Source organism: Mesocricetus auratus, unplaced genomic scaffold, assembly GCF_017639785.1.
Source record: "Mesocricetus auratus isolate SY011 unplaced genomic scaffold, BCM_Maur_2.0 Super-Scaffold_6730, whole genome shotgun sequence".
In the NCBI taxonomy this organism is placed as follows: domain Eukaryota; kingdom Metazoa; phylum Chordata; class Mammalia; order Rodentia; family Cricetidae; genus Mesocricetus; species Mesocricetus auratus.
Window position 1 is genome coordinate 45449805 of NW_024429184.1, and position 12169 is coordinate 45461973.

The following is a 12169-nucleotide window of genomic DNA, read 5'->3' on the forward strand; positions in this document are numbered from 1 at the left end:
TGCCTCTGAAGATATTTTTTCTAGCTATAACTACTCTATTTTTACTATGTAATTGAATTTTAATGTAAGATTCATAGCAACCTGATTATTGAATGTTATTTCATCAGAACTTTTGTGTATTCTGTGAATTCTATATTTCATATTGAGATCAGCATTCAAAATAGTTCTGTTTCTATCTGCAGAATTTCAGATGAGTTCCAAACAGAATCAAAGGAGAAATACTAGTGTAATCCTTTATCTTAACTAGCAAATGATACTCTAAATCCTTCACTGACCTACATGTAGCTCAGTTTTATGTATTTTTTAGCTAGTGTAGCCTATACTGGTTATAGGTTACAAATAATGATTAATGACCTTAGGTTCTTTATTGTGAAACAAAAACCAGGAACAGAGTTTATGAAATATATAGTTGCCACTAAAGAGTTAGTGAAGGCCGAGGTCAACTTGAATCTTCCTATTAAGCACTTTTTCTCCAGGTCATAAAAATAACAACAAAAAAGTGTGGACTTTTCCCCTCAAGAATGAATAAAAAAAGGATCACACACACACACACACACAAGAAACAAAAAACAAACAAAAGACCACCATATCCCATGATGGGAGGGAGCAATAGGCAATAGACTGGCTTTGCTGCAGCATGTATTTGGGAGCAGTGACATTAGAATGAATATAACTACTAAGAATAATGAAAATTGCATTACTGTATCATATTTGCTTCTCCCCCAAAGCATTAGTTGGTATGTAATCTATTATCGGTTAGAGTAGAAATGTAGATTTGAATCATCATAGCCTAAGGGCTCCAATACAAACTTTGTTCAGTGAATGACTACAGGTATGGGGCATTTTTAAGATTATCCAATGAAGAAATATAAGAAGATGCAAATATTTAAAGATTTCTTTTTCCTCAAGGATTCAGTCACATATTTTTCATACAAGATCTTAAAAGAAATAGAAACATACAAAGACATTTTAAAGATCATTTTATGGAAATATGGCTATTCAACAAAGTAGACATTAAAATGGTACCAAGTTTGGCATTCTTATAATGGTAGAACAAAACCTACAATAGAAAAATGTGATTGTAGTAGGTCTTCTGGCCTAGTTTTTATGTTTTGTTGGTAATTGTGTTTCCTCATTCGTCTGTTTATTTTTCTGAAGCAGAGTCTCACCATGTAGTGTATACTGGCCTCGAACTTTTGATCCTCTTCCCTTCTCCACCCTAGCGACAGGATTACAGATGTGTGCCACCATCCCCAACACTGGTAGTAGCATTTCTCAAAAGAACCTCAGAGTGTTGGCAGCAACAATGATCACAAATCTGGTAGCAAGACCATCATGGTGGACTCATGTTCCTGAAAACTGTTAAAATCCTGACACTGTAGTAAGGATTACATCTAGTAAGTCAACTTACACATATGTAACAGATCCATCTTTTGGGCAGAGAACAGGAAGAAAAATTAAAAATATAAATCTATAAGTGTGAATATAAGACCAGTGGCACAATGTCTGCCTCAAAACCTTGAATGAAATGTGTTTCAAGCTTCATTCCAAACTAAATATAAATGGTATGCAGATAACACTGACGGTATCTTTGATACTCTGGGCACAGAAATAGTTTTTAGCTATTTAAAAGAATCACTGGAAAACCATATCCTACTAATAAGTGAAGTGCATCTGTTCACACATGCACATACACACACATACATACACTACTAATAGTGAAAAATTTACAACATAAGTAACTAACAAAAGAAGACAGCCAAAATACAGATTATTCATAAATATCAGCTTTAAAATATAATACAATTGAGAAACAGGTAAAATAGCTTAGTAGGTATCTCACAAGAGGACATTTCATTATCCAACAAACAAAAAAAAATATAACCAATTCTATTGTTAAACATAAGAAACACAAAGTTTAAAAATGGGATCCTACCACCTGCTCTTAAGAGGGTTGATGGTGTTGTGGTATGGTGGAAATCCCCCCATTACATAATGGAAGAGGGTTAGAGTATTAACACTTTAGGAAACCACTTAGCAGTATCTACTAAATTGGGACATAGTCCACTAGAATTTCATAGCCCAGAAATTATACTTATACATTATCAATCTATTGGAGAAACATGTATGTTTTTCACACAACAGACATGTTCACAACCTAATTGTATTGAGCAGGGACTCAAACTAGAAACAACTGAGACATCCATCAACTGCAGAACTGACAAACTATGGTACATACACACTCCATACATTAAAAGGAATGTTGTAGACCAACTTGAGTGCCGAAGCAGCTTATACACAGAAATAAGGCCAGAAACAGAGCAGCACAAACTGAGTTGTATGTTTCAAAAGCTGTGTAACTATTATACCAAATGTCAAGATAGTGGCTAGTCCCAAGAGGAGGTAGCAATTCCTCATGAGGGACAAAGGTGGGGTTTCTGGAATCTTGGTAACATTTTATCTCAGAACATTGTGTGTGTGCATTGATTTTGTGATGACTTATTGTGTATATTCTTCTTAAATTAAACAGTTTATAAAACTGGGCCTTTTCCATTTTAAGGATTTTATAAGGCTAGCTTAGACCCTGTTATTATCTTTAAGTTGTGAAGTCATAAGACATCTAACTGGATCACAGGTGTGAGTTTGACCCATGTCGTACAACTTGCCTGGGACTTGGCAGTAGCCTCTTCCATAAAACAAAGAGCCTGAGGCTATGTTCTAAGACTTCAGGTGCACAATTCTATTACTCAGTCACTTACGCTCTCGCTGCATCAGGTTCTACAAGAATAATAAGGAAACAATAACTGTCACTCTATCATGAGATATTTTCTGAAATTTTCACATGGCAATTATGAATGAAATTGCTACCAATAATCCTGCTTTAATTGACAATATTAATATTTCCATTGATTCAATAAAAGGAATCCTACCAAAAGAATGAAGAAGAGTGACCATTATAATTCGTAAAGTGGTAAAAAGATGTAGTTACAGCTCAAGGCTAGCCAGTCTGATTATCCATGAATAGATTTCTCTCTTTCATGCATGGAAATGCCTTAGTATGGGAAATTCCCATGATCTGTTTTTGGATCACTTGTGCCCTACTTGTAACTTTTAGTCCTTTGTCCATCTCTCATAGACACATGTAATAATTACAAAACTCCATGATTTAAAAAAAAAGTATGCAAACCCATGAAAATCAAAAATCTTAAATACCTCATTATCAACAAGTAAAACAAAATTCTCAACTATAGAAATTTAGTCAAACTCATATGCTATCCAAGCACTCTAACACTGAGCTGAACCACTAAACACATTCGTAAGTGAGTGAACTATGATTTGTTCTTTATATTTCATTGATAGCAGGCATTTCACTGCTCAGGGATTATATGTCCATACACATTTTTAGAACAAATATGTGTAAATGTTATACCATGCTAAAACTTCTTAACCTTTGATCAATACGGAGAGGCTGGGAGACGGCTCAGATGATAAAGTAATTTCCCCCAAATCAAAAGGACCTGAGCTCTATCCTCAGTACCCACACAAGAAACAAAGCACGTGGTGTGCCCTTGTAATCCAGCAGGGCAGGGCAAAGTCAGACAGATCCCTGCAGCTTGCTGGCCAGCCAGTCCAGATTTAAAAGCATACCAGGTCCAAGAGAGAGTCCCTGTCCCAAAAACAAGGTGGGTCACTCTTGAGCCATGATGTTTGAAGCCACCTTCTGAACTCCACTAACACATATGCATACACAGGGTGCACCCACATCTGTGCGCATGACCATACAAACATACACACCCTAATAATATGTCATGAGGAATAATTCTAAAAATAATTTTTCTATTTAAAAGGTTCAGCTTTGTTTACAATAATGGAAAGGAAAGGTATTGTATGGTCATGGTTATATGTATACTGTATCAGAGGTAAACTCATGAAACTGAGAGTAAAATGTTGGTTTCTAGGTGTTTGGACAGGATGCAGGGAGATATACAGTTGACTATAGGATTTCAAATGGACAGGGAGAATATTTTAAGATATACTACACAGCAAAATGACTATGATAATAGTCAATGATAATGATTAGCACATTTCAAAATAAGTAAACTTCAAAAATCTTACCATAAAAAAAATATAGGTCACCAAACAATAGGTAAGTTTGTTTGCTGGGTTTAAATAATTCCACATTGTACAAATATATCAAGATATCAATTTGTGTCTGTTAAACATATCCATTTATAGTTTATCAATAAAATATTAATTATTTAAAGCCCATTAGATAAGGAAGAACCACCAAGTATCCTGAGAAAAGTATTTTAATTACAAAAAAACAGTGGCCGGGCGGTGGTGGCGCACGCCTTTAATCCCAGCACCCGGGAGGCAGAGGCAGGCGGATCTCTGTGAGTTCGAGGCCGGGCTGGACCGATAGCCTCCAAAACAATACAGAGAAACCCTGTCTTGAAAAAAAAAGTAGAATCTGATTTTTGTGCTGTCACTGATTAGGTTTAACACCTTGCTGCTCAAAACAGGCTACAGAACTGGGTGTGGTGGTGCACACCTGTAATCCCAATACTCCAGGCCACCCTGGTCATCACAGTGAGTTCCAGGACAGTCAGAGCTATATAGTGAAACCATGTCTCAAAAAAATAAAGCAAAACAACAACAAAAAATGGTAAAGACTTGAGAACAAGTTGTTGGGACAGAGGAAAAAGAATAATTTGGGGACTGGGACTACAACTCGGTAGAGGGTTTGTCTAATAAGCAGGAAGCCCTGGATTTGGCCCAGCAGAATATGGTGGTACCTCCTAGCTACTCCTGTAGTAGGGAGGTAGAGACAGCAGGATCAGAAGTCTGAAGTCTTCCTTGGCTACATAGTAAGTCTGAGGCCTGCCTGAGCTCTGTCCATAAAAGAATGATTAGGAAAACCAGCAACCCAAAGAAAATAGAAGGCTATGGTCAACAAATGCCATCTTCATTCAGTTGAGACTTCAAGCTCTTTATATCCCCACATACAGGCAGAAGGCAGGCTTAGGTTAGGGAAGTACTGATAACTAAAAACTTCTAGGCACTGTGAAACCCACTAGCTGGTTATCGGTAGATCATGATGTCCCTCCAAATCCTGAACATATCTTATCATTTGGGTGTCTTCAGTCTTGGGAAAAGGAAGGAATTAGGTCACTGTGGAAGAAATCAATCTCTTATTAATGTCTCAGACAAAATTTCATAAATGATTAACAGGACTACCTACAGAAATAAGTGGAAATATTACCCGAAGGTTAAGTTAGAAACAGTTTGATCAGCTGTGCAAACGTATATGCGTGTTTGTGTAGGTGAAAGGCAGAAGTCAATGTTGGGTGTCTTTCTCCACATCTCTTAACCTTATTTTTGAAGATAGGGTCTCTCGTTGAACCTAGAATTCATCAGTTGGCTAGTCTGGCTAGCCAGCAAACCGTAGGCATCTTCCAGTGTCCAGTGCTCCAGTGTTGTGATTACAGGTTCACGCTGTGATATCTAGCTTTTGGAGGTAAGGGTGGGCACTGGAGGGCCAAACTCAGATCTTCACAGTCACATGATAGGCACTTTACTAAATGAACCAACTCACCATGCCCGTATTTCATTGATTTTTAAAGTCAAAAGAAGCCAAGTAAATCTAGATTTTAAGTTTTTCCTTCGTTATAATATAATCTGAACTATTAAAGTAAAGGGAGGTAATTAAGAAAACATTGGAAGCAATATTTTGTAAATCATGAAAAGGTAAATACAATATCCATTTAACAAAAAACAGGATTGAGGATATATTGATAGAATTAGTGAATCAGAAGAGGGGGCTCTATCTATACATATTTGGTTAATGGCGAAAGGAAGAAACATATCAAATAAATTGATGCTAAGTCATCATACATGGAAGAAAGTCGACATTTTTGGAAAACATAAGAAAGTGTGTTGCTTTAGAAAGCAAAAGTGTATTCTGGGGGCAAAAAACTATTAAGGATAATTGTTAGGGGTAGTTAGTTGTAGAGTAGGGGCTGAAATATACTTTTGGGGTAAATTGCATATGCTTTTATAAAAACAACTAACACAAACATTCTCAGATATTAACATGTTTTCTTTAGGAAATTAACAAGTTTTCTTTCTCTATTGTTTGGTGTTCTTGGTCCTTTTAATGGTAAATGTGTCTTTAAAATAAACAAGTACCTTCCTGTACCAAAGATGCTGGAGTAGGGGTGAAGGTTCTATGTAGGCACCTGATCAACATCCCCATCTTCAATGAGTTGTGTGTGTGTGTGTGTGTGTGTGTGTGTGTGTGTGTGTGTGTGTGTGTGTTGTCTTTAGCAATGGGACCTGGGGGGGGGGCGTCAGTTTGTGGAGAACAATCTATAGTTTCAGCAATAGCCTGGGTTGTTTGAGGATTCCCATGGGACCCTTTGGACAACCATTCAAGTAGATGTAACCCAATCTCTGTACTGTAAGTTCTGTTTGGTGGCAAGAGATGTCCAGTTGGGACTCTGTGTCGCTCATTATTTGGTGATTTTATTTAGATCACACTCTCAAAGGAGAAACCTAAACACCAAGGCAGCCACAAATACTTTATCTAAAATGGTGTACTGCCTGCAAGATAGTTAGGGTAATAGGAGTGACCAGCCCAATAAGTGAATTGACTTAAGTCCACTGTACAAGAGAGAACCCACACCCAATACTACTTGGGTTACCAAGAACCTGAGACTACATAGCCCAGGGACCTATAGTAAAACCAAATAATGTTGGTATAAAGAAAAGAAAAATATGTAGTGATAAACCGGGTGGTGGTGGCACACGCCTTTAATCCCAGCACTCGGGAGGCAGAGGCAGGTGGATCTCTGTGAGTTCGAGATCAAGCCTGGTCTACCAAGTGAGTTCCAGGACTGGCTCCAAAACAATACAGAGAAACCCTGTCTCGAAAAACCAAAAAAAATGTAGTGATAAAATGGCTCCTAATGATATTTTGCTATACTCATAGATCAGAGAGGCTTCCTCCTACAGCCAATGGAACAAATACAGAGACTACAGCCAGACATTACTCAAAGAGAGACCTTAAAACTCCATCAAGTCCCTCCCCTCAGATCTCAGGGAACCCCAAGGAAGAGGAAGTGGAAAGAGTGTGAGAGCCAGGGGTATGGAGGTCATCAAGGAATCAAGGCCCCTAAATCAACATGAACAAAGCTCAAATGAACTCACAGAGGCTGGAATGTCATAGACAGGGCTCGCACAGTCCTCCAGGTCCTCTGTGTAAATATTGTGGCTTCCAGTTTAGTGTTTTTCCTGAGTAAGCAAATTCTTACGCCTTCTCATAAGCTCTTTACCTTTTGTTGGTTTGTCTTGACCAACTTCAATGTGATAGTTTTTGTTTTATCTAGTTATATTTTATTTTGTTATTTTTTTAATGAAAGAAAAGCTAACCACTAGAGTAAAGGGTAACAACTGAAATGTCGCTTATACCTGCTGGGAGGGGGAAAAACCAGTTTTCTCCAATAGAGTGACACTGGGTATATCAACCACCTAGGACAAGCTTCGTGTTCAGTAGTTGGCAAACATATAATGGACTCCACAGTTGTTTTTTTTGGGGGGTGTGCTTTTATTTGGTGTGTTTTTATTTGTTGTTTTGTTTTTTGTGGGCATGTTTTCTTGGTTTGGGGAGATTTTGCTGTATTGAAGTTTTGTTTTATTTTGTTTCTAAGAAAGAACTTAAAGTTGGGGAGGGAGGGGAGGAGGGAGGGGGAGAGGATCTGGGAAGGACCTGGAAGGGAATATATGATCAAAATACATTTAAATTTAAAAGTATTTTATTTATTTATTTTTTTTTTTTTGGTTTTACGAGAGGGTTTCTCTGTATTGTTTTGGAGGCTATCGGTCCAGCCCAGCCTTGAACTCACAGAGATCCGCCTACCTCTGCCTCCCGAGTGCTGGGATTAAAGGCGTGTGCCTCCACCACCCAGCTTAAAAGTATATAGTAATCTAGTATTTTGCTGATGAAGATTATAGGGCCTAAAGAAATGCCTCAATGGCTGGAAGTACATGCTGCCCTTATAGAAGACTCCAGTTCACGCACATGTAACATGGGAGCTTTTCAACCACCTGCAATTTAATAACTCCAGGAGATTTTATTCCTCTCCTGGCTCCTTCATGCACCCACATATGTGTACAGATACAGATACATAGATAAAATAAATCTTTTTAAAAAGAGATGAAATGAAATAATTTATTATTATTATTATTATTATTATTTGCGGTTTTCACATCATATATCCCGGTCCCACCCATCTCCCTGTCCCCCAACATCCGACCTTGTCATTGCAACCTCCCCCCCAAAACAAAATTTAAAAGGAAAAAAAAAGGAGAATCTTGCCATGGAAGCTATAGTGTGACCCATTGTGCCACACAGTTTACCCTTTAGTCCATCATCTTTCCTTGTTCATTGCCGTGAGTCACTGGTCTGGCTCAAGGCCTCTGGCTTCTGGTACCCCATCGGTAATGGGTTCTCACTGAGGCTCCTCTTGGATATCCTGTTGTCCTGTGTCATGGAGATCCTGCAGTTTTGGATCTGCAGGTTCGTCCCCTTCGTATACTCCAACAGCAACAGTTCATAGATAGATGAGATGGATATTGAGGGCTAACTCATAACCCTAGTTCTGGGCCTAGCGCCCCACCCCCACCCCTGTAGTCAATACCTAGCTTAACTCTGCAACACTGCTTGACCAGCCCACCCAACACAGCCTGCAGCAAGGGGCCAGTTCTGCTCTCAGGCCACCAGCTCACCCACACTCACCACCAGGGCCAGTTCCATCGTCCAGGGGAGATTTAGGGCCCCCTCTCCTGATTGCTGTAGGGTTAATGGGGGGTGAGCTTTCCTGCTCTCATGCCCCAAGGCTGGCTCGCCTGTGCCTACACACACACACACTCACACACACACACACATACACACACACGCGCGGTTAGCTCTAGTGTGCTGCCTAGCAGGATACAGGGTCCACTCTCCTGTGTGCTGCAGCTGGTGAGGGGGAAGGTATAGTTCTCCAGCTCTTGTGATCCCCAGTGACAGCCATCTCACCTGCCACAAGTATGGCGGAGTGGACATCTTTCCCTCCTACTTGACAGATGAGGAGGAGGTGGGGTCAGCCCTGCTTGTCTCACACTCGGGGCTGGCTCACCCGACAAAGGGTCAGTTTTAGTGTGCTGACCAGGATAAGTGCACACCCATGGTGATGGGTGGGACCATCATTACTTAATGTGGGGACAAGCTCTCCTCCTGTAGTATCCAACAAAGGGCAGGGCCAGCTATCCTTGGGCCAGTGAGAAGCACAGCCAGCTCAGCATGGTCCTGATTTTAACTCACATAGTTCCTATGACCACTTATGGCAACGTGGGCCATGGACATCAACACAGACTCCAGGTGCAGCAGGATCACAGACCCAGACATGGCCCTTGGCAGCAGCTTGGACCTAGACATCACGGTAGCAATGACAACACAGGCCAGGGTCACGGACCCAGATATTGCCCCAAGCAACAGCCCTGACAACACCATGGTCCAGGTGCCAGCGCAGACCACTCAGATCAGCATGGCCCTGGCAGCAGCATAACCTTCAGCATCCCTGTGGCCTTTGGTGGCAAAATTGGCCACTAGACATCAACACAGACCCTGGGTGTGGTAGGACCACATACATAGTCTTTGGCAGCAGCCCAGGCATGTATGTCACCATGACCCCAGGTGGCAGATGGGCATGGCCTCCATGATAGCATAGCCCTCGGCATGGCCACCAATGTGGCAGGCTCCTGGTTGAATCCTGGCCACCGCAGCCACAAGGCAGGGCACAGAGATGCTGCTGTTGTTTCCTTGCGGGCCAGGACTAGCGAACCTTTTTAACGCTTTCAGAAGGTATTGAGGATTTTAAAGCAGAAGATGTGGATGAGATAGAAGAAAGCAGAGCTGGATGTTAGAGGAGGGAAGGCTAGTTGTGGGTACTAAAAGTGTGTGCAGGAAAAGTACTTGCATCTTACACAAGCCCAGTAGATGACAATGTAACAGCAACCATCCAGGGCCTTACTCCAAAGCAAACGAGGATCCTGTGGGTGTAATTACTGAACAGCAAACATCATTTCTGGACACAACTGTCAGTGCACAGACTTCCCATACAGATCGTATACATAACAAGCAGAAATTCCGAAGTCTCCCACAGATCTGTTCATGAAGTCAGATAAAAGCTGCTTCCCTCTTTGGCAAGGAAGACAATGGACCATGTGACCATGCTTGCTGCAAGCAGTTGTGATGAAAGCAGAATATACTTTTTTAAAACACATGGTCAAAATTCTAACTCAGTGTGCTTAAGACCGTGGCCTTCTTTTTATTTGATTCTAAAGATTATAAGTTAGGCATCCCAAATAAGAAACTATATTAATAAGTATTTGTTTCGTTTTGAAACAGGGTTTCTCTGTGTAACAGCTCTGGCTGTGCTGGAATTTCACTCTGTAGACCAGGCTGACCTCAAACTCACAGAGATCCACCTGTCTCTGCCTCCCAAGACCTGGGATTAAAGCCATGGGCCACCACACCTGGCTTGTTTTCAAAAATATTTTACAGCCTTCGTTCTTCTCTACCCACAGAAATCTTTGAATGTTATCTCATATCACTAATTATTACATTTGCTAACTTTGAAAGCAATGTGAATTACTTCTCCCACATCTAAATCCCAAGTAATAATATCTAGCAATGTATCAGACACAATTAGTTTAGAGGTCTGTCAGTCCTTCTAGCTAAAGTTTCAAGAGGCAAGGACTGTCTGTTGTATCAAATAAAACATTGGGTATAATATACAGTCTCCGAATATGCTAAGGGTTGAGTTACTACAGAGCTATGAAAGAGGGAATTCACAAGTCTAATGAGAACAGGATATACTGAGAAGGCAGGGTCCTTTGAAATCAGTTCAGCACCTCTCACTTCCAAGCCTCACTGTCACAGTGTAGGCTGCCTCCCCTAGTTTCCCCTGTTTTACCAAAGATCACAGAAGCCTGCTCGTTATCCATTCTCCGTATTTTCACATATACTTCAGTACTGTCAAAGCTCTTACAACATACCCCACCGCAGGAGCTATAGGCAGTATCTTAGGGTTTCCATTGCTGTGGTGAAACACCATGACCAAAAAGCAAGTTGGGGAGAAAAGGGTTTATTTGGCTTATACTTCCATATCTATGGAAGTCTGGACAGGAACCCAAAGGGGACAGGATTCTGGAGGCAGGAACTGATGCAGAAGCCATGGAGGGAAGCTGCTTACTGGCTTGCTTCCCCTGGCTTGCTCAGTCTGCTTGCTTACAGAACCCAAGACTACCAACCCAGGCATGGCACCACCCACAATGGCCTGAGATGGGGAAGTCCTGTGTATATGTCAATAAAGCACTGTTGGCCAATAGGGAAGCAAGATAGGTGGGACCAGGAGTCAAGGAGGATTCTGGGAAAGAGAGGCAGAGCCAAGATGTAACTGCCATAGGGGTAAGAGGTCCGGACCCCTTTCTCCAGTAAGAGAAATACTTAGATTAACAATTATGGATTAAATACTTAAGTCAAAGATAGCAGGTAAGAAACAAGCAAACGTACAACAGCTTTATAATTAATATAGTATCCTGTGTGTTCATTTGGGACTGATGTGGCTCTGGAACCAGGCTGGAAAGAAGGCTTCACTCTACAGCCCTGGACCCTCCCCCATTGATCACTAAGTGAGAAAATGCCTTACAACTGAATCTCATGGAGGCATTTCCTCAGCTGAGGCTCCTTCCTCTCTGATGACTCTAGTTTGTGTCAAGTTGACTCAAACTCAGCCAGTTCAGGTAGTTAATGCTGCTAGGGGAAGGGGCCAGTGATATAGCCATTGCTAAGTCCCCCTTGTGCCAGGAAATAACTTCCCATTCACGCCAATGGAAACAACCATGAAAATATGAGTGGACAAATGGAAAGAAAAGGTTTAGTGATAGAGGAAGAGGGACCAAAGAGAATAATGGAAGAGTGTGAATATAAGCAAACCATGTGTATACATGGATGAAGTTGTGGAAAACAATTTTACAGTGTGTGTGTGAGTGTGTGAGTGTGTGTGTGTGTGTGTGAGTGTGTGTGTGTGTGAGTGTACAGGAATGCTGTGGGTGCACATTTGAC